This window comes from Lissotriton helveticus, chromosome 3_1, assembly GCF_964261635.1.
Source record: "Lissotriton helveticus chromosome 3_1, aLisHel1.1, whole genome shotgun sequence".
In the NCBI taxonomy this organism is placed as follows: domain Eukaryota; kingdom Metazoa; phylum Chordata; class Amphibia; order Caudata; family Salamandridae; genus Lissotriton; species Lissotriton helveticus.
The window spans coordinates 237599340-237622157 of NC_136061.1; the positions used below are offsets into that span (position 1 = coordinate 237599340).

A 22818-nucleotide genomic window follows, 5' to 3' on the forward strand; every position below is an offset into this window, starting at 1 on the left:
GTCATTCTGCCTATTTGACATAGATGCGTCTACATGAATGCCTAGAGAACGAATTCATGGATACACATGAAAATGGTAGAAGGCTTTCCCCCACTGCAGACACCTGCGTGGGGTCCAAACACTCAGTCTGGTCAAAGTGCTTGTTTACGTGTTCCCTTCCCCCATCAAAGCTTAACATGCTGGGCTTGTGTTTCTTACAAGGGCTCTTGGTAATCCATATAAGAATACATTTAGCACATGCCCAAATTGTAAATCAGACAATATTTCCAAGTTTACTATTCTTTGATTGCAATTCGTTAAGGGAACGTAGTTCTAATTAAGACCAACAACACAAACCGCATGTACAGTATCCACAAACAAGTAACAGCGAGGTTGTCAGTTGTCTCGAAGCGAGCTCACCTTCTATGGGATGGGATGAGATAGACAGCATGTCAAATCATACTGTGTCACTTGTTCAACATACAAAGGAAGACTTTCTAACAGGCACCTGGCAGAGGAACACATATCTGCTGCATTCACAGGTGATAGTCCTCCTCAAATAGATCTCTTGCAACAGCAGGAGAAATGAAGGGCCCTCTTCACACTCACAGATCAATATGCTCTGGTAAATGCATTCTTAATTAATAAGAAAAATACATTATTGTACACTTAGACCTTGTAGGAAATGTGGTTACTGGTTGGGGGAAGGAGGGGTGAAACCCTACTCAAGCAGTAACGACATTTCTTGTCAATGTGAAACACAAGCATGCACCAAATTAATATGTGCTCAACCCTCCGATAGATTGGCACAAAAGCAGTCAGGTTTAACCTAGAAGCAGTGTGTAAAGTATTTATGCAGCACTTCAAACAGTAAAAAAAAAAGCAAAGACGACGCAAGAAAAATCCCACACCAATTTAGAATAATGGAGTACATTTTAGTAAATTATCAAAGAAATAGAGATATGGAATTTTAAAGGTTTAGTTAAAAGTAGAACAAAAAGGCACAGAGTGCAAACTGAGGATATTTGGTCGCCCTAAACCGGGAAGTCACAAGCTCATGCCGATCGCGATGGAACGAATGCTGGACACAAGACCAAGATTGGTCGGCTGCGGATTGTATCTTATGTCCTTGGTGCGCGGTCTACATGGTGTTGCTTTTCGAGGCTTTACATCACTCACTGTCAGTTTCAATGACCTATGTAGTGGTTTTGATGAGCTGTGCGACGAGGCTCTGCATCGCTCTGCGGCAGTTCTGATAAAACTGGCAGCTGTGCGAAGTGGCTTTGCATCGCTTTGTGTCGATTCCGGTGAGGCTTGCAGCTGTTCCGATGAAGCTTGCAGATGTGCAGCAAGGCTTTGCAAGGTTTCACGGCGGAACTGATGGAACCTTCAGTTAGGCCAGGAGGAGCTTCCTCTGATGCCATGCAAAGCCAAAGGATCTGGGGAGGTAAAGCTTGGGGATCAGGAACTCACTCCAGCAGAGGCCAGCAGAGGCCAGCAGGGCTCAGGCAGGTCCAGTGAAACAGGTGAGCTGGGGAGTAGGAGGGAGGCTTCTGGAGCTTGTTATGTTCATGTAGCTCAAACAGGAGGTCAGTTAGCTGACCCATGGACTCTCTCAGCCTGGGATGAAGGGAGCAGGTTAATTCTAACTTCTCAGCAAGCAGGCCACAAGCAGCAGAATGTCGACCTTCTGTAGTATCCCCAAGTCCAGGAGTGTACTGAAGAGTTGGATCTGACGGTCCAATATTTATACCTAGTGCCCACTTTGAACCCTACCCCTACAGAGGTGTCTGGAATTTGCCGCTCTCCTGCCCTGCACCAGCTTGCCTTTGGACTTTCAATGTGAATATTTGTGTCAGGAAGACAGACAATACCCCATTGGCCATTGTTTAATCTAATGGATATATAATTGGTTTGACCAAGTGGGATTTGACAGTGATATTCTATGATTTTTGCATCTTGCAGATTTGTACCTGAATATATATTGTTTATGAGATGCATTCTATGTCAGGACCGGAGGCGAGGATTATGCTCACTTCTCTCTTCGCTTTATTACAATTTCCAGCACAGCCGCTCATCACATCTGCAACCAAAACTACATTTCCCATAACAAGGGAAAGAAGAACAACATTTCTCCGAGTCCTTTAACACTGTCCATAGCACATCAGTCCACAAAAGGCGTCGTCACTTCCTGCCCGCCCTCTTTCTTCGCTGCTCGGCAGCTCCAAGATGAGTGTTTTTCTTCTATCTCTGTAAATTTTGGGGATTATGTGGCTTTGCGGCCTTGGGGGGCACGTATTTCTGTGACTTTTTTCCAACAGATTCCCTGACTGTCCGCGGGACCGCGACAGCGATCCTTACGCAGACTTGCCCACTACGTTGACCGCGGTGCGGTCCTCCGCCCGACAGAGGGCGCTGTGGGGGGCGAGGCGACACGGGTCTCGGAGCGCGTTACCTGTCAGTTTGCCAGTCGAGCTCCGGTCCCCGTTTCAGTACGAGCCCCGCGGTGATAATCTCAGCCTGCAAATCGCCCAGCTGAGTACTGGGTCTGTATTTCGATCCCTTTGCCTCCTCACGTCAGCTCTGCGGGTCGGTAGTGGTGCGCTGCCCCATGGGTTGCTCCCACGCACGCCCGGCGCTCCGGGTAGGTATTCTCTGTTGTGGCCCACAGTAGTTGCCACGTGGACACCTGGGCAGGCACAGTAGGGTTCCCCTGTATAGTTGTGGGAAGTTGGGTGTCCCAGGGGTTGACAGCCCTGTCGGAATCCTGCCTTGCGCAGCCCAAAGTTGCCTGAGAGCTCCTCAGCCAATAAAGACTCGCCTCAGTTGGGGTGTTGGTTCTGGGATTACCCGGACAGGTGCCTGTGAGAGGGTTGACCATGGAGGGCACCGATGAGCAGGGTTATTATGAGGAAGAAGACTCCCTCGCCTACCTGCAATGGGATGAGGGGTTTTATAATAAGGTGGACGACTCCATTTATAGAGCTGTTTCTGAGCTCATGACGCCAATGGAACAGCGCCTGGCAGATAGGATTGACCAGTTGTGTGCCAAGGTGACCCCTAGAGTGGCAGACGGGTCCCCCACGGAACCAGTCCGGCCGGTGGACGGTGAGGAACCTCCCCCTCCCAAGAAAAAATGTGGTGAAGGGGTAGACTCGGGTGCTTTCGAGCGCCTTCAACAGGCATTCCTGGTGCATACCGCTCCCATTGTGGTGCCTCAGCCCCCTGCTCAGCATCGGAGGACCCCCCTCCAGACTCCCCCCCCCCCCCCGTCCCAACACGATGGTACCCCGGATGACTCGGAGGACGAGGCGGGGTCCTCAAGATCATGGAGACCTTCGGGGTCTACTGACCAACCGACGTCGGGCATCTCAGACATGCTGGATCCGGACGACATAGTGCATCCCAGGTCGGCTGAGTGGGTTCCCGCCCAGAAGGCGGCGCTGTACGTGGCGTCCCGCCTTAGGAAGCCATTAGAGAACGAGGCCAGGAGTAGGTTGAGGGTGGAGTGCCCGCGCCCGACTTTGGCTGGTAAGGTGTCTGACACCGGAGATTGAAGGTAAAATGGTGACATTCTTAGCCAAGTTTATCAAAGACCCGAAGAAGGGGATTGATCGGTCCTGGCGGGCATGCCAGGACAAGCTGCTGGATGCCATTGGGCCCATGACCAAGATCCTGGACATGGCGTGGCTCTGGAGCCCTCATTGATCCCGTGGTCTTGTCTGCCTGGGCACAGTGCGCTATCTGTTTCATGGGGAATGCGAACTGTGCGCTTAACACGGAAAGACGCAGGTCCCTCCTCATTAAGGTGGATCCTAAGTTGGGTGACCTGGCCTGTTCAGAGGCAGGTGCTTCGGCTCAAGGTGGTCTATTTGGGGAGCCCTTTATTAAGGAGTTAGGAAAGTTTGTGGCCACATTCACCTCCCTAGATAAGGCGCAGGCAAATATAAAGAGGGTTTTTACCCCTTGGGTTTTCCGCGGGGCCAGTCGGGGTAGGAGCCGCTCGCCCTGCCGTGGACAGAACCAGCAGCCCCAAGGAAGGGGACAAGGCTCCGGAAGAGGCCAGTACCAGACGGACCAGCGTTATACCAAATTTTACCCCACGAGGGGACAGAAGTTCAGCGGACGAGGAAATTACAGGAGTCAGGACGGAAGCGCCTCCGGTAAGTGTTATGCCAGCGGCGCTGTTGCGAGTGGGTGGCAGGCTGGCGCTGTTCCTCCCCGCTTGGGAGGCCCTTACCAGGGATGCGTGGGTCCTTCAGACGGTCAAGGGTTTCCAAATGGAGTTTCTCGGGATGCCCCGGAAGCGAGTCAGGCCCTGTCCGCTAGTTTTCTGCGAGGCGGACTCAGCCTTGGTGGACGAAAAGGTGTCTGGTCTGCTCCGGAAGGGAGCGGTGTGTCAGACGGAAGTGCACCCTACTGGGTTCCTCAGCAATGTTTTTCTCGTGGACAAGACGGATGGGGGACGACGTCCCGTCATCAACTTAAGAGAATTCAACGAGTGGCTGGTGTACAGACACTTCAAAATGGAAGGCATACACCTGCTTCGGGATGTCCCCCAGCCACTCGATTGGATGGTGAGGTTGGATTTGAAGGATGCGTACCTGGTGGTGCCGATTTTTCCTCCGCACAGGGGGTTTCTCCAGTTTCTCTGGAAGGGTCAAGTCTACGAATTCTGCTGTCTTCCGTTCGGCCTTTCCTCGGCCCCTTGGTGCCTCACCAAGGTTCTGAAGCCGGTGGTCGAATACTTGTGGGCCCGAGGGGTCCGATTGATAGTTTACCTGGACGACGTCCTCATTATGGCTCAATGCCCACGCAGTTGCGAGCACATCTGCGGATGGCAGTGGACTTGCTCCAGGGTCTGGGGTTCGTCATAAACGAACAGAAGTCTGTCCTGTCGCCGACCCAGAAGGTCGTCTTTTTAGGCTTCGAGATAGATTCCGTGGCGGCCGAGCTCCGCCTACCCTCCAGGAAAGTGGCGAAGATCAGGCACGACATTCGCCAGACCATAGCCAAGCAGAGGACCTCTTTGCGGCAGATTGCCCGCTTGGTGGGTCTCTTCTCAGCCTCTATCCAAGCGATATTTCCGGGGCCATTGCAATACAGGGCCTTGCAGCGTTTAAAGGCACACCACCTTCGGAAAGGCCTCACTTATTTTCAGGTGGTACCGCTTACAGACGAGGCGCGAGAGGAATTGGAGTGGAGTCTGTCCCACATGGACGCTTGGAACGGAAGAGCGATCTTCGATTCAGCCCCCGACTTGGTGATAGAGTCGGACGCAAGTCGGTCCAGTTGGGGGGCTCGGTGTGGGCAGTTTTCCACAGGAGGAAGTTGGTCTCCGCAAGAGCAGCGGCTTCACATTAATTGCCTGGAGCTCCTAGCAGGCTCCTTTGCGGTTCAGTGTTGGACCAAGGACATCGTCCAAGCCTCGGTCCTTCTGAAAATGGACAATGTGTCGGCGGTCAGGTATATAAATCACCTGGGCGGTACGAGGTCGAGAGTTCTGGCGAACCTGGCCAAGCAGTTTTGGGAGTTTTGCCTCTCCAATCAGGTCTCGTTCACGGCGGAGTATCTCCCGGGACGGGACAATGCGGTGGCGGATTGGCACTGTCGGCATCTGCAAAACGCCAGTGTTTGGAAGTTGGATCCTGTGATCTTTCAGTGCCTGCAGGACAACTGGGGACCCTTCTCGGTCGACCGGTTTGCCTGTCGGTTGGACCACCAGTTACCCCGGTTCTTCAGTTGGAGACCGGATCCGCTGGCGGCGGCAGTGAATGCGTTCAGCCAGGACTGGAGACGGGAGATTGGTTATGAGTTTCCTCCGTTCTCAATGATAACGCGGGTGGCGGCTCAGGTTCGAAGGCAGCCTGCCTCAGTGGTCCTGATAACACCGCGTTGGAGGTCGCAAGTCTGGTTTCCAGTTCTGCTGGTACTTTCCTGGGATTTTCCAATCCCACTCCGCCGACTTCACACCTGCTGTTGAGTCCGGAGGGGACACCTCACCGCCTGGTGGAGGAGGGTTCCCTCCTGTTGATGGCGTGGCGGATTACAGGCAACGTTGGAGATTGCCGGGCGTTTCGAGCCACGCTGCACTCCTGTCTAGAGCCTTGGCAGACAGCACATCAAAGTGCTATAGATCAGCATGGACACGGTGGGTATGTTGGGGTATGCAACGGTAAGTGGATCCCGTGGTCGCGGACTTAACTTACGTACTGAATTATCTGGCAGATCTGGCGCAGAAGGGCCTTGCTTATAGGTCAATAAACTCAGTTCGCTCAGCAATATCGGCAGGACATGCGTCTGTGGATGGAGCTCCCCAGGGGGAGCACCCCTTCGTTTGTAAACTCCTCAGGGGGATCAGGTTGTCACTCCCTCCAGAACCACGGTATTCGGTGTTGTGGGACGTGAATCAGGTGTTGAATCTTTTGTTGTCTTGGCAGCCCAACCGGTTCCTGTCTAGGAAGGAACTGTCGGCAAAATTGGCAATGTTTGGTGTCCTGTAGGAGAGTGTCGGATGTGAGGGCGTTAGATATCTCTGCACGTGTTTTTTCTCCCAAGGGAGTTACTTTTACGGTGAGTAGGCGGACCAAGTCTAATACGCGCACGATCTCCTACCCTGCTTTTGCGGATACGCCCAAACTTTGTGTGGTACAATGTCTAAAGGCATATGAGGAAGCCACGGAGGAAGTTCATCCACCGGGTGAACGACAACTCCTTATAGCCCTCAAAAAGCCATTTAAAGCAGTGTCCTCTCCCACCATTGCCCGGTGCGTGCGTTGGATCATGCAGGAAGCAGGTATTAACACGAGGGCGTTTGGTGCACATTTGGCTAGAGGAGCAATGGCCTCAAAAGCCTTTAGCTTGGGGGTGCGGTTGGAGGACCTCATTTTTTTTGTTTGAATATATTTTATTGTTTTCACAAAAACATGAACTGTGCATTATTCATTGACTAATGTTATAACAGTATATGGCATCTCCACGAGTCTATACACAAAATACATTGTTACATCATGCTGAGGACATCACAGTTCCTTACCTCATGGAGGTTGGGTGTAATGACATATGGGTGGTCACAATATTCTTGCTGTGTACGAAGTATTGCGGGCCCTGCTCCCAATGACTGCCGCTAGGTAGCTTCCACTGGGGGGACCCACCCTGTAGCGTGTGACCTGACCCTTGTGACGCAGCTTTGCATGTCAGCGCAGCAGTAGCTGCGGGGCCAGGCGGCGAGACTGATGTACTGTCCTCAGGTCTCAGGGTGGGTAGGGAGGCCCGCCGCCGCCATATCCCCGTACTATGCCCGGTTGCCTAGCGTGTCCAATGTCATGCCAGATGCGGTAGTATGCATCTCCCCCACTCAGGTAATCCAATGAATGTATTTCACTATGTGGTCGCAGTCGAGCGAGACGGTCGCGCCATGGATCCGTGTGCCGACGCGTGGTTATTAAACCAGCGTGCACGTTGGCTCGCCAGTGGGTCCGTCTCAGTTCTCGGGACTTAAGGCAGGTTGTTTAGTCAAGAAGGCAACAGGGAAATGAGAGGTACATCTGTGACTTTAGTAGGAGAAAGGAGGAGGTGGGAGGATCAACAAAAAAAAAAAAGAATATTTTAAGAATAACAATCGAAGAAAAGTAAAATGAGAGGGGGGAGGGAGAAAGAGGGGGGATAGTCAACTTGGATGTGTGTGGCTTATGACATGGCGAGAACGTATCAGTGTAGTGGGAGCTAAAAGTGGCTGCCACATGCTGCTCCTGTCAGCGCGTCCGTCCACGGGCAGTCAGTGTAGCGGCCGTCGGACGGGACGCGGTGTGGGCGGGGGGCGCTGTCGTGTGGGGCAGACATGTGTGATGCAGGCAGGTCGAGCAGTCCCCAACCCGGTGGTTCATGCCTGTTTTCTCTGGGGCTCACATGTCTATGGCTTTTGGCGTCTGTGTTGTGAGTTACGTCGCGACCGTGTCAGGAGAGGTACTGTTTGAGGGGATTCCCCGGGCTTGGCATTCTCGGTGGAAGGAGTTCAGCATCTCGTCCCAGAGAGTCGCTATGGGGAATTTCCGGAGTCCCGCCGTCTCCTCGTTGCGGAGGGTGATGCTCTCAGCCCTTGCCCAGTTGTCTAGGGAGGTGCGCCAGTGTTCAGTGAGTGGCGGCTCTGTGTGTTTCCAGTGTTTGGTGAGGAGTCTCTTAGCCGTGAGTAGGCCGAGGTCCCAGAAGTGGGAGGGGACTTTGTTGTGCTTTGTCCTCTTGTAGAGGCCAAGCAGACATGCCTCCCATGGGCGTGGTATTTGCATGGCTGTGCTTTTCTCAAGTAACGGCAGTACCGCTTGCCAGTATGCCTGTATCCTCGGGCAGAGCCACAACATGTGTAGGAGGTCCGCCCCTGTCAGCATGCATCTCGGACATCCCGCTGAGGTACTCGGGAAGTACTGATTGATTTTATCTGGCGAGAGGTATGCCCTGAGTAATATGTAAAACTGTATCAGTTTAAAGCGTGCGTTACGTGGGATATTTCTGGGACCCGCCACCACCATCGCCCATTCCTTATCCGTCCATTCCTTCCCCCTATCCATCGCCCATTTGTCGCGCAGCGGCTGTAGTGTATGTTGTGTGTGCGATAGTAGTGCCTGCGTTAACCAATGGACCACGTGCGTGCCATTCCCCATGACGTGCAGGTATTGTATTATCTGGTGTACAGGCGGCTCCTCCGCAATATTCCCCCACTGCCGTGTGTATGCCCCTACTATAGAGGCATATTGTAAGAATTTTCCGGCTGGCAGTCCCGTGTCTTCAATAAGTGTCGCAAATGGGATTAGGGCACCATCGGCGTATAGGTCCGCCATGGTGTCTACCCCCGACCGTGTCCATTGCTCCATTACCGCCTCCGTCACCACCCCCTTTTCTGATCCGTCACCACGTCTGCAGCTCTGGGAGTGCCTAAGAGCGGGAGTGCCGGGGCATACGGCTTCAGTGGTTTTGTGATTCGCAGACTCCGGGAGTAGCATTTAGTGGCTACCGCAATGTGTATCTGCGTGTGACGTGTTACTTTTGTCTGACGGCGGAACAGCGTATGGATTTGTAGAAGGGACATTGTGCCTGTGTCCGTAGCTGTATCGTCCAGATTCCTGCCACTGAGCCAGGCCGCCACCCACTGCAGCTGTGCTGCCAGGTAATAGAGTTCCAGGTTGGGCACTGCAAGGCCCCCGGCATCGGTAGGGGCATACAGCTTTTTCAGTGCTACTCTGGGTCTCCCTGCGTTCCAAATGAGATCTCTGACCATGGTTTCCAGCTCCCTGAACATACGGGCCGGGACATAGATTGGGATGTTGACATAGTAATATAGCAGCCTAGGCAGCACAATCATCTTCACCAGTGTCACTCTGCTTGGCACGTTGAGCGGGAGGGTCTTCCAAAAGGAGATCTGTGATCGTATGGACGTGATGGTCCGTGTCAGGTTGCCATCCAGTATGTCCGAAGAAGTTCTATATATATGTACTCCTAGATATTTGAACGTGGTGGGGTACCAGGCGAGCCTGTCGCCACTTATCCTGATCTCGGGCTCCAGGGTGTCAGGGTCGAATGAGTACACCCCCGACTTGGCCCAATTCACCTTAAGGCCTGACATTGCCTCGAAGGTTCGGAAGACATCCGACAGTCCCGGTGGCAGGAGGGTTAGGTCTCTAATGTATAGGAGCAGGTCGTCTGCGTATAGCGAGACTGCGTGTGTACCATCCGCTAATGGGATTCCCCAGTGTGCGCCTCCTCCTCGTAGTATTTCTGCGAGGGGCTCTATCGCCAGCGAAAAGAGCAAAGGGGCAACGGGCACCGCTGTCTAGTGCCACGTCTGACTTTGATGGCAGCAGACAGCAGCCTGCCCGTGCGGACTCGTACCTCAGGATTTCTGTACAGCAGGCCTACCATCTCAATATATTCATCGCCTAGGTTGAACTTACGCAATACCGCCAGTAAGTAGGGCCACTCAACTAAGTCGAAGGCTTTTTCCAGGTCTAAAACCAAGCATCCCGACCGAGGCCATTGTCGCACTGCAGATTCCTGCACTCGGAACAACCTCCTTATGTTTTGGGAAGTGCACCTGGTGGGCACCAAACCATTCTGATCTCCGTGCACTAAGTTAGGCACCAAGGGCGCTAGTCGCCGGGCTAGGGTTGATGCCAATATTTTGTAGTCCGTGTTTAAGAGTGCCAGGGGTCGGTACGAGCCGAGGAGTGTGCTATCCCTGCCCGGTTTAAGGAGAGACACCAAGGTCGCCTCGTTCATCGACTGGGGTAAGGACGAGTCCTCCAGCGCCGCGGAATATGTCCGGAGGAGCTCGGGGAGCAGCATGTCGGAGCAGGCCTTGTAGTACTCGGCCGGTAGCCCGTCCGGACCAGGAGCCTTGCCATTCGAAAGGGCGAAGGTGGCTTCCCGTATCTCGTCTAGCGCGAACGGTAGTCCTAAGTCATCTCGCTGGTCGTCTGTCAGTTCAGGTAGTGTGACATCATCGAGGTAGGTGGTAACGTCCGGTTGGGGCGTCTGGACTCTCGATGCATAGAGAGAGCGGTAGTGAGTCACAAAGGCCTCGTGTATCTTCTCCTGTGTATACACCAGTGTACCGCCGGGGAAGCGTATCGCCGTTTCAGGGGACGTGCGGTCCTCGCGACTGATCAGCCATGCTAGTAATTTGCCAGGCTTATCAGCTGTGTGGTGTGTGCGGGCCGAGTGGGCCGCGTAATTAATGTGTCGCAGTCTATCTAGCAAGTTGTCGTGTTCAGTACGTGCTGCCAGCAGTTCAGCGGTTGCACCCTCAGCCGCTCCCTGTTCCACCTGCAGCAGGCTAGATTCTAAACGTGTCAGGGTTTTTTCTATCTGACGCCGGGAGTTAACTTGTGTGCCCATGCAGTGCCCCCTAATGACCACTTTGAAAGCGTCCCACTCAAGCTGTGGGGTGGATTCTGTGCCCGTGTTTTCTTCGAAGTATTGTGCTGTTTGTGTGCACATGGAGTGTCTGAAAGGACCGTCCAGGAGCAGATCTGGCTGTAATTTCCAGGTAGGTACTGGGGGACGTGGTTGCTCCCATGCCAGGTCCATGATGTGTGGGTTGTGATCCGAGTGAGTGCGGCCCATGTAAAGGGCGTCTGTCACATGTGGAAGTAGCTCGCTGTTGACCATGTACCTGTTTAGGCGTACGTGTAGCTTGTGTGCCCCTGAAAAGTATGATTATACCTTGGTGTGGGGGTTGCGGCTGCGCCACGCGTCTCGCAAATCCCACTGCGTGGACCAAGCTTGCAAGGCTTTTGTGGCATTCTGTGTCTGCGAACCCGGTGACGGGGGATGTGACCGGTCTAGTGTTAGATCGAGGACACAGTTGTAGTCTCCACCCAGTACCCATGGGATTCTGTGCCAGGGCGCTAGTGTGGCTGACAGTCGCACTAAGAAGTCCGTCTGATCCGTGTTAGGTGCGTATAACGAGGCCAGGACTATCGGCCTCCCATCCAGTCTACCATTCACCACAACGAGTCTCCACCGGGGTCTATGTGTGTGTCAGTTACCGTCAAAGGGGTGCCTGGTTTCACCCATACCAAGGTCCCTCTAGCGTAGGAGGAGTAATGCGTGGCATATAGTTGCCCACGCCATCTACGGCGTAAGACACGGGTTTCTGTCTCGTTGAGGTGTGTCTCCTGCAAGAGGGCTATCTGAATGTGGTGGCGCTTGAGGTATGAGTAAATCTGATAGCGACGGGATGGCGTGTGCATGCCCCTCACATTCCACGTGCAGATCTTTAACAGTAGACATCGTATAACATTAACGCATCTTCCTCCCCGGTCTCTCCACCACCCCCCGCCCGACCGCAAAGTGCCCGACATGCAGACGCTCCCTGTAGTCAATTTCGAGTTCTCATCCATATCAACACACCACATCATTGGAATAAAGGAGGTGAAGTAGAACATTTCAGGCAAAACAGTAAACCATGGAATACTATAACCTTGTAAAATACCAAAAGGTCGGTTGCCAACCGCGCTCCCGTCCATACTCTCAAGGAGAGAAACAAAGTCTAAAACTAAGGAGGTTGCTGTGCAATTAGCACTGTAACTGCGTTCGATTAATGAAGTCTGTTGTGTGAGGACTCCCTCCCGGGATGTGCGTGCCAGTCTGGACTATTAACCGATAGGCAGGCAAATGGTTGCGCATGCAATAAACACCATACATTACGTGTCCCAATCAATTTGTAGCCAGGCGGGTCAGCGTAGGCCCCGCGCGTCGGTTCAGCGCGGACTGCTGCTTCGTCTCCGTGTCATGACTCTCAGTGGTTAGGCATCTGGAGTGTTCATGTCCCTCTGTTGACAGTTGGGTCCTGGGTTGTCACCAGCCACGACAAGCGTCCCAAGTGACCGCGGCGCTACGGACCGGTCAGTCCCAGGTCCGGTCTCTCCAGAAGCGTTTCTCAACAGATGTTCCACGGGCGATGGGTTTCAATGTTCAGTCAGTGAATGAAATCCGCCGTCTGAGGCGTGACGTCAGGCCACTCCCCCGAGGTCTGGGAGTCCGATATGCCGTAGATGGCTTCGTCGTCACTAGGAGAATTACGGGGGCTGCCGTCTACCGCATCGCTCAGCGCAGGAGATTGGCTGAGTTCCATCACCAGGCGGAGGGCGTCTTGTTTCTCCTGTTGTGTGGTTTCGGCTGGAGGGGTTAGACCCGTCGTCTCTCGTGCATCTTCTAGCGGCTTCTGTCTGGGTCTGCGTCTCCGCTGGGCTCCCCCGGCGCGTCGTCGGGTGTTGACGTCAGCGGCTCTTCTGGGGGCCGTGTCTGTGCCGCTGTCGAGCCATGCTTCCACCTCTTCTGGGCTGGTAAAGAAGTGCGTTTTCTTGTGAGCCACCACCCTCAGTTTCGCAGGGAATAGAAGAGAGTATTGTAGGCCGAGTTGTCTTAGGCGCCTCTTCACCGCCAGGAAGGAGTGTCTTTGTCTTTCTACCTGTACCGTGTAATCTGGGAAGAACATTACTGTCATGTTCTCAATTCTTACTTCTTGAAGTTTGCGCGTTTCACGCAAAATGGGGTCTCTGTCTCCATAGTTCAGTATGCGGAGCAACAGAGGTCTGGGGTTGGATCCTGCTTGTAATGGCCTTGACGGAACTCGGTGCGCACGCTCCACTACAAAGTGTGGGTAGAGTGAGCCCTCCGGGAGTATGTCTCTCAACCACCTCTCCATGTGTTCCTCTGGGTTTCTTCCTTCCCATTTTTCCGGCACACCCACTAGTCGCACATTGTTTCTCCGTGCCCTCCCTTCCGCATCCTCAGTGCGTTCTTCTAGGAATTCCACCCTGTTCAGGAGATCCTGCGTCTGTGCATGCGACTAGCTGACTTGCGGTCAGAGTTCTTTCACGTCGCCTTCCAGGGATGTGGTGCGGTCCACCAGTTTTTTATGGTCCGCTCTCAGGTGGGTGAGGTCAATCACGACACTATCGATTTTGGTCGCCAGGGAGGTGCGGGTAAGTTGGATGGACTCCTCCAGTCTCTCCATGGCGGCCAGCATGGTGTCGAGCTTGGCCGCCGTTTGATCCGGTTCAGTGTTCTTCCCGGTCTTGTCCATTTTGCCCTTAGGGAGTGTGTTCCCGGTCCCAGTCCGGGGTCTGGTCCCACCAGACATCAGCGCCCCAGTGTGCACTTGATGCCCTCAGCGGGGGTGGCAACTATATTGGTGGAACCGTTGGTCCCAGGATGGGAGTGTCTTTCCGTCGCTTTGTTAGCGTTCAGGGGTACCGCGGCCCACTCCCCGGCTATCTCGCTGCTCTCTGGCGGGTCCCAGCGTCTGTGCCCGCCAGTCAGGCCCCGGTGTCTCGGGCAGCACACCTCGCCGCGTCCGGCGCCTCCTCACCGGGGGGCACTATCGTGTCTCCGGGTCCAGCAGCTCCTCGCGTGCCCCAAGGGTGGTTCCCTGTTGCATGTTCCAGTCTGCAATGGGGACGCTGCACGTCTCTCTCTCCCACTCCTGCTTCGGCGTTTGCGGGGCTAGTGAGCGGTCAAATGTCCCGTAAAGCGTGTGTCCCCACGTGTCCCACGCTAGTGGCGGACGCTCACGGTCTCCTCCGCTGCCTCCACACTTGTTTGTGCACCATGGATCGTCGTGTCTCCAGTGCCCTAGGTTACAGCCACCAGCGCTCCTGCATTCACGGCCTCCCGCCGTCTCAACCTGGCGTGTGCGGCGCTGTTTGGGTTCCGGTTCAAGGCCTCAAGGGTCGCCAGCTCTGGATCTCGGGTCCGACTATCGGCTGGCCGCTTTCCGCGTCCGCCCTCAGTGTTCCGGTTAGCGCGCTGCAGCTCCTCGCATAAAGGCTCGCCTGTTGCAGAGTCCCTTGGTGTCCATTGCTGTGTGGTTTCTCTTCCTCGCGGCCGGGCTTAGCTCCGCCCCCCGCCCTCACCGACCGGCCGGGCTTCGCTCCGCCGGTCCGCATCACCTGACTGCAAGTCCCAGGAGCCTCAGGGGGCAGAACGCGCATTTCCCACGCGCCAGGAGGCACATAAAGACTCGCCTGTTGCAGAGTCCCTTGGTGTCCATTGCTGTGTGGTTTCTCCTCCTCGCGGCCGGGCTTAGCTCCGCCCCCCGCCCTCACCGACCGGACGGGCTTCGCTCCGCCAGTCCACATCACCTGACTGCAAGTCCCAGGAGCCTCAGGGGGCAGAACGCGCATTTCCCACGCGCCAGAAGGCGCATAAAGACTCGCCTGTTGCAGAGTCCCTTGGTGTCCATTGCTGTGTGGTTTCTCTTCCTCGCGGCCGGGCTTAGCTCCGTCCCCCGCCCCCCCCCCCCCCCGACCGGCCGGGCTTCGCTCCGCCGGTCCACATCACCTGACTGCAAAACCCAGGAGCCTCAGGGGGCAGAACGCGCATTTCCCACACGCCAGGAGGCGCATAAAGACTCGCCTGTTGCAGAGTCCCTTGGTGTCCATTGCTGTGTGGTTTCTCTTCCTCGCGGCCGGGCTTAGCTCCGCCCCCCCGCCCTCACCGACCGGCCGGGCGGGCTTCGCTCCGCCGGTCCACATCACCTGACTGCAAGTCCCAGGAGCCTCAGGGGGCAGAACGCGCATTTCCCATGCGCCAGGAGGCACATAAAGACTCGCCTGTTCCTTCGTCCCGCGAGGACGAGAGCGGGACGCGCCGGGCTAAGCCCGGGCAAAGGGCGGGCCCTCTGTGGCCCTCAGAGGCCTGGACGGACCACCCCCCTTGGTTTTTTTTCCCACAAGAGGAGGTAAAGAGACTTGGACTCCATACTTCGTGGTTTACTTAATATTTGATTTTATTCACGGACTTTGATTTTTGTACTTTAAATTTCCTGACCGTGTCGCTGCTTGGTATTACCCATATCATAACCAAGCCACATTATGACTCGTAAGGGGGTTAACAGAAATGTCATCCCTCAGGGGGGTTCATGCCATAGGACACAAGTCCACCACCTAAACGGGATAATATTGCCCACTCCTAGTGAAACAGATGGAAATAATTCTTGCCAGCCCGTAGAAAGTATACTCAGTCTAGACTCTTCTTTACTAACAGCCGGTATCATGCAAAGCCTCTCACTGGAAGAGGAATTAAATATCCTGTGTAAAACTAGGTATGTTCCAGTGGAACCGAGATCCGAATAAATTAGTGCCTTACCTTGTCACCCCGATAGTACCGGTACATTATCCCCTAATGACTGCCCGCTGGAACACCCCCTATTACCCCAAAAAGCCAACAACCAAAATATAGTACTCCCCCAGGTTTCATCCGTTAAACAGTAGTACGACGGGGATAAACACAATGGGAATCACCCAAAGCTACAAAAACTGTCCGTAAGCCCCTTACTTTCCACCACTAACTCCCCCTTAACCCCAGAGGCTGCAGAAAAATTAGACCACTCAATACTTCCCTCCCAGTTAACTTTACTGTCCCAGATTGAACTACTGATTAAATCTATTACATCACCGTTGGTGGAAAAACTAAACACTCTAGGGGACAGGTTGACGAGACTAGAAGAAATGATCAAGGCCAACCTGCCTCCGACTAAAAACTCTGTAACATCTAACCGTTCCCAGCCACCTGCTGCCCCCGAAGTGCCGACGCTAACTACACAAAGCACTACTGACCAAATTCAGCCACTAGCCCTTAATACATCAGCCCCGAATGTACCTAAAATTCCCTCTAAACCCGTTTAAGCACGGCATACTGCTCCTAGAGCAGAGTTTAACAAAGCACCTTACATACACCTACCACCGGAGGCCGCCCCATTTGTATATGTCCTTTCGGGAGTACCATTACTTACTCATGGAAAAGTCGAAAGACAAGAAGATCTACTAAACAAGGTTATGTTTTGGTTAACAAAAAATAGACCTCTGCCAACCGACCTTAATGGAAGTATAGTGAGTGACAGAAGGGTGGGCTGGCTAGGTTCTCTCCCAAAAAACATTCCTGGTGATCTAGTACTAGTTAAATTTAGGAACAGACATATTGTCCCGTATCTGAAAACCTGGCAGCCACAAGTAAGAGACGGCCTTATATCCACCTGGGATTTACACGACTTTTACCCCTGTGCGTCATACCACCCTCTATCAAGACCAAAGACCAAAGACAGGGTATAATTACTCGATGGGTAGAAGCGCCTGTGTATTTAATGGTAGTAGCTTTTCCGCTTCTAATCAATTCGAACAAATGCACAATAGCTATAAGCATGGAAAGCTCTACTAATTTGCTCCTAGTAAATGACAAGCTGATGTAATGGTAGATCTGTGAATGCTAATCCTGTGAAAGGCACGTAACAATAATTAAATTATTCCCACAGGCTGGGCCAAAGTTTTTAACTTGTACATACTTTGTGCTACTGCATGTTTTGTTTCTTGACTGTTTTTAACTGTATGCTTTTATGATTTTAAAACCAAAATCGAATAAAGCAAAACAAACTGAAACTACAGCCACCAGCGCTCCTGCATTCACGGCCTCCCGCCGTCTCAACCGTGCTGCAACCTGGCGTGTGCGGCGCTGTTTGGGTTCCGGTTCAAGGCCTCAAGGGTCGCCAGCTCTGGATCTCCGGTTCGACTCTATCGGCCGGCCGCATTCCGCGTCCGCCCTCAGTGTTCCGGTTAGCGCACTGCAGCTCCTCGCGGCTGTCTCCCGCTTTCACTCACCCCTCATGTGGATGTCTGGGAGGGCAGTGTGTGGAAGCCGGTGCTCTCTATGCCTCAGCGCCAGTCCCAGTGGGCATCGCGGATGCGTCCGTCTGGTCCCGCCAATTCCTCTGGTTTCATTCGCAGGCCGCACTTCTGGGCCTACCGCTCCCGCCGGAGCCGCGGTCTTTCCTGTGATCCGGCGCCGACCCGCCCGGCCTCCGCTCCACGAGAACCTCGGTGCTTTTTGACGTCTCCGAATTTCTCCAAAATCGGCTGGGTACACGTTCCCGATGTCCTGCAGTGGCGCTCGTTGTTTTCGGCCAGCTGGGGATAATGGTTCTGCGGATAATTGCGCCGGGAAGGGGAGCTCGGAGCGGAGCTCTACCCTAAGGCGTCCATTGCAGTTGCGTGCTTAGCCGCGCCCCCGCGGTTGGAGGACCTCATGAGAGCAGCGGACTGGTCGTCCGACTCTACGTTCAAGAGGTTTTACTTCAAACCACTGCTGAATGTGGCTCAGGTGGTGATCGATAAGCTTTGAAGGAGCATAATCTTCGCCTCCGGTCCTGACGTAGAATAGAAATTTGCCTAGCCTACGAGAAGGTAAGTTTCAATTCTATTAAGGACGCGGAGGCGAGGATTATCACTCCCTGCAAGCAGGTGGTTTGCTGTTCCCGCCCCGTATGATCGTAAGTAATCTGTTTAGATTTTGGATGGTTAAGATGCTATTGATGGTATGTCCAAGATTCGGATTGTTGTCTAATGCCCATGTTATGATCTTTCAAGTCTAAAAAGTGTTTGTCACGCTTGTCTGGCGTTATATGGCATACAGGTGACTGTTGCACTCTCTTTCAGGAAATGAGAATCAGAAGCAGTCTGGATGAATAGGAGAGAGCCTCACGCGAAGAAAGAGGGCGGGCAGGAAGTGACGACGCCTTTTGTGGACTGATGTGCTATGGACAGTGTTAAAGGACTCGGAGAAATGTTGTTCTTCTTTTTCCCTTGTTATGGGAAATGTAGTTTTGGTTACAGTTGTGATGAGCTGCTGTGCTGGAAATTGTAATAAAGCGAAGAGAGAAGTGAGCATAATCCTCGCCTCCTCATCCTTAATAGAATTGAAACTTACCTTCTCGTAGGCTAGGCAAATTTCTATTAATTATTTGAGTATGTCCAAAGAGAAATTATAACAATAATGAAAGATTTTTTGATCGGTATGCATTAGTATCACCTCGTTTTTCACATTTTTAATGATTTTTGTATATTAAATAAAAAGCTGGATTGCTAGACCAACAAAATGTTAATTACACTGAAAATAATCTGTCTAGGAATATCTAGAATTTTGATTCAGTACCCAGTTTCCTGAAGGAATATTGGGTTGCGCTATTTTGTTTAAATAAACTTTCTAATAATGGCGTTTTCAAAATTGTGAATTAAAATACAACTTTACCATTACAGAGGGTTTTAGGTTACAATTCTTTAAACACCAAACTCTAAATTTCTCCTTGCTCCCAATTAAAAGTTATCACTAATTAAATATAAGATAACCCAATATTATCCTCCAGGAGCGATCGGCGTAGCAGTAGTGAAAAACACATTTAAGAGTTTTTCACTAGCAGAACACATATAACTTAAAAGTACATGGCCAACTTTGGAAATGCCCCTTGGGCTGTGCAGGGCCTACCGCAGGTGTGGCTTATATGTATTAAAAATGGAACGAAAAGGCCTGGCAAAAGGTTTATTTTGCCAGGTCGAAATTGCAATTTAAAACTGCACTCACAGTCTGCAGTGGCAGGCCTGAGAACTGTTGGGGCACCATCAATGCTGCAAGACCCCTAGTAGCATTACATTTACAGGCCCTGGGCAAACGAAGTGCCACTTTACTAGGGACTTACAATTAGAATATATATGTGCAAATTGGATGGAGGTCAATTTTACCATGTTTAAACGAGAGACCATTAGCATTTTAGCAGTGGTTAGCAGTGGTAAAAGTGCACAGTCCTAAAAGCCAACAAAAACGGGTTCAGAAAACAGGAGGGTGAAGGTAACAGGTTTGGGGATCACGCAGCAGAAAGGGCCAAGTCCAACACCCCTGATTCCAGTAATGTTTCCATCAATTTACAGGTTTAGTGGAAGAGACTCTACAGTAATCCTACATTGCACCTTACTGGATAGGACAAATTTGTTTCTTGGCCATTTCTGTGTTCATGGACATGCTACAGGATACCCTAAAGAGATCTCCTGTCAGGACACAAAGGCAAACTATCTCCCCATATCCTACCATTTCTCAACTTACTTACTTGGTCTCCTGATGCCAAAGAGTACAATCAACAAAATTCATCAGAACACTGAATAATAATCTTGAACAAAAAGAACCCTTTCCCTAATTGATATTTAATGTACTTTGATGTAGAAGAGTTATTGCCAGTGGTGGTTGGTGTGCCACAGTAACCCTTTATCAAGTTGGCAGGAAGCTACATCACCGTAAAGGTTACATCTAAGCAAGACTACACTACATCTCCTGGATTCAATCGTTCACCCAGGAGTGATAGACGGGTACCTCATGCTTAAGTTCCCTTCTTCAGAGAACATGCTAACGTCAACTTCCTACAGTATTTAAAAAGAAAAACAAAGAGTCCATACTTTAATAGCTTAATATAGTTGTATTTAGCGCAATAGTTAAGCCAATGGAAAATGTGAACATTATTCTGAAAAGTTACTTTCTGTGCAGCAATCATTGTTTTAGGGGAGAGAAAGTACTGTCAGCAGATGAGTCTTTTACAGTTTATTCTGTCATTCTGTTGACCAGTGGCGGGTCTTCAGCTAAGGCGGAGGAGCATCGCCCCACTGCTTTTTTATTTCAAATCGGTTTATTAAATATATTGAAAACAGGGAAAATCAAACAAATAAGATACATAAAGCAAAATAGAAACAAAGCCCAACACAAATATCAGAAGACAGCGGTAGAATCCTGTAAGAAATAGACATTACACTTTAAACCAAAGCAAAAAGTGGGGGCCAAAAAAAAAAAAAGAAGAGAAGGATCATGCGCTGCGTCCCTAACAGCGGTTACAGCTGTACAATGCTTTTCCAAGTAAGCCTCAATGCAATAACGGAATAGAGGAGAGTCTTGTGGGCCCACCACTAGTGAAGAAGCAAAATGATTAACGCTCGAGTATGTCTATTTAGTACTTTATACGTGTATTCATCACTAAATATTATTGCTAGTGAACAGAAAAGGGACAAAAAGAACCCAAAATAGGGGGGTCGTGAGAGAGACGATGCGATCAGATAATCTTGACGGGGGCGGGGTGAGGTCTCTTAGTGGGAGAAGGTGAGACAATCCCTACACCTCCGATGTAGTTGGAGACGCCGGTTGCCGACCCCTAGAGAAGAGCTAAAGAGGGTTGTCAAAGAGCTGTAAACTCGTAGGCGAGGGCGGGACCAAACGGGAGTGCTCTATCTGGGAGAAATACCAGATTAATGGCTGCCAGATGGGAGTGAATTTGGCGTCTGTGTGGTTAATGCTAGCGGAAAGTAGCTCAAGAGCTAGAACATGCCATAGGCAGAGAAACACAAGCAACAATTGGTTCTGTCGGGTTCAAAACAATTTCTTTGTAGTGTTATAGTATACATTTATGTACACAATAAGCTTGGACACACGCAAAAAGAAAAATTTGTCATGCTTATGACGAATTTGTCTTTTTGCGTGTGTCCAAGCTTATTGTGTACATATATTTATACTATAACAGTACAAGGAAATTGTTTTGAATCTGACAGAACCAATTGTTGCATGTATTGCAGATGCTCAGGTTTTGAGGGACACTGGGTTAACCCATTGTTTATGCATATAGGCGGAGAAACCACATGGCACCAGGAAGGGGATCAGGTTTCTTACAGAATAAGGCTATGGACTGTTGTTCTGCTCCTAACATCTGTAACATTAAGCGCCAATCCGAATGGGTCATAGTGGTCAATGTCGAGGATCTAATGCCTAGCAGAGTTACCCTCGGAGAGCAAGGAATACGGAATCCCACAGTGTCCTTGATATGACTAAATATTTCTTTCCAGAATATCTTTAAGCTGGGGCAAGGCCACCATATGTGGATAAAGTCACCTCTGTCACTCCGACACCTCCAGCAGGTTGGGGGAAAGCTTGGTATCATCTGCTGTATGCGGGCCGGGGTAAAGTACCATCTGGTCATGAGTTCATATGCCGATTCGCGCTGAGGTACACTGTAGTATGTTTTCGGGATGTCCCGCCAAGGTCGATCCCAGCTCTGAGAGGGGACCTCTTTGCCAAGGTCCAAGTTCCATTGTGTTTGATATGTGCGGGCTGAAGCCGTTGCGAGAGCTGCAAGACTTTGAAAGTATGGAGGATTAGGCCTCTCGAGTCCTCAAAGTTGCGAACTAAGGTCTCAAAGGGAGTGGGCGGTCTAGTTGCTCCTTGTGTGTAGGCTGGAGAGAGTAGCCAATGGCAGACTTGATCGGCGAAAGAGAAGATCAGCGGAGCGACTATGGAAATCAGCACCCTCCATTGAGCACTTATATCAACTCAGAGTGCTGAGGAATTCATACAATAGGAAGATCCTAAAGGCTAAAGCAGTCTTTTTCAAATCCCAGCTGAACCAAGCCAAAAACCGTCCCAAAAAACTATTCCAAATTGTTAAACAAGTGCGCAACAAGCCAAACTCCCTGGAACCAAGCGACTCAGTTTCAGCTAACTGTGATGAGCTGGCCAACTTCTTCCTAGAAAAAACTAAATCCATTGAACTCAACATCAAATCCAAGAAGGCCCTCCCTCAAACTATGGCCCTTGATGATAAACGTCCATTTTAGGACTCCGACGGAAATCCCCAAAAATAATCCCTCCTGGCACACCACCTCACCCATAGAAATCTAGAACACTCTTCTAACGATTAACCCCTCAAATCAGTTATCGGACCCCTTACCTCCTCCTTTATTCAAAATGTTAAAAACCTCTCTTCTTCCTCTATGGTTAGAGATCGTAAACGGCTCCCTGAGACAAGGGTCCATACCGGACTGTCTCAAGGTAGGGCAGGTCACACCTATACTAAAGAAGTCGGACTCCCTCCCCACTGATCTCAACAACTACCGCCCTATATCCAACATCAACACTCTTGCGAAATTGCTGGAAAAATGTGTCCAAATCGAAAATTACAACCTCCTAGACAAACACCAATCCGGCTTCAGGTATTGTCACAGCACTGAATCTGCACTCACCCACATAATGGACGACATCCTAAAAATGCTTGACCACAATGAATCATGCCTATTTATACTTTTTGACTTATCCTCCGCTTTTGATATGGTTAAGCATGACAACCTACTGTCCTTACTGGAACGAGGGATGGGCCTAACTGGCTCAGTACTACAATGGTTCACCGCCTTCCTAAATAACAGAACACAAAGAATTAAGACGAAGAATTCACTCTCTCAACCATCCATGGTCACCATAGGGGTACCACATGGCTCAGCACTCTCACCCATCCTTTTCAATTTACTCATGGAACCCCTGGCAAACGCACTGAAATCTGCAAACATTCTATATCACCTATATATGGACAACACTCAACTGAATTTGAAAATCTCTCAACCAGAAGACTTCATCTCCCTCAACACTATTCTACAGAATACTCAAAGTTGGCTCACTGACAACCACCTCATTCTTAACACCAAAAATTCCTTCTTA

General features: G+C 51.3%; 1 protein-coding gene across 2 annotated transcripts in view; it reads right to left on the reverse strand.

Moving 5' to 3' along the window:
• Positions 1-22818, reverse strand: part of RABEP1 (rabaptin, RAB GTPase binding effector protein 1) — a 919122-nt gene that overhangs the window by 540315 nt on the left and 355989 nt on the right. The gene's annotated exons all lie outside the window — the stretch shown is intronic.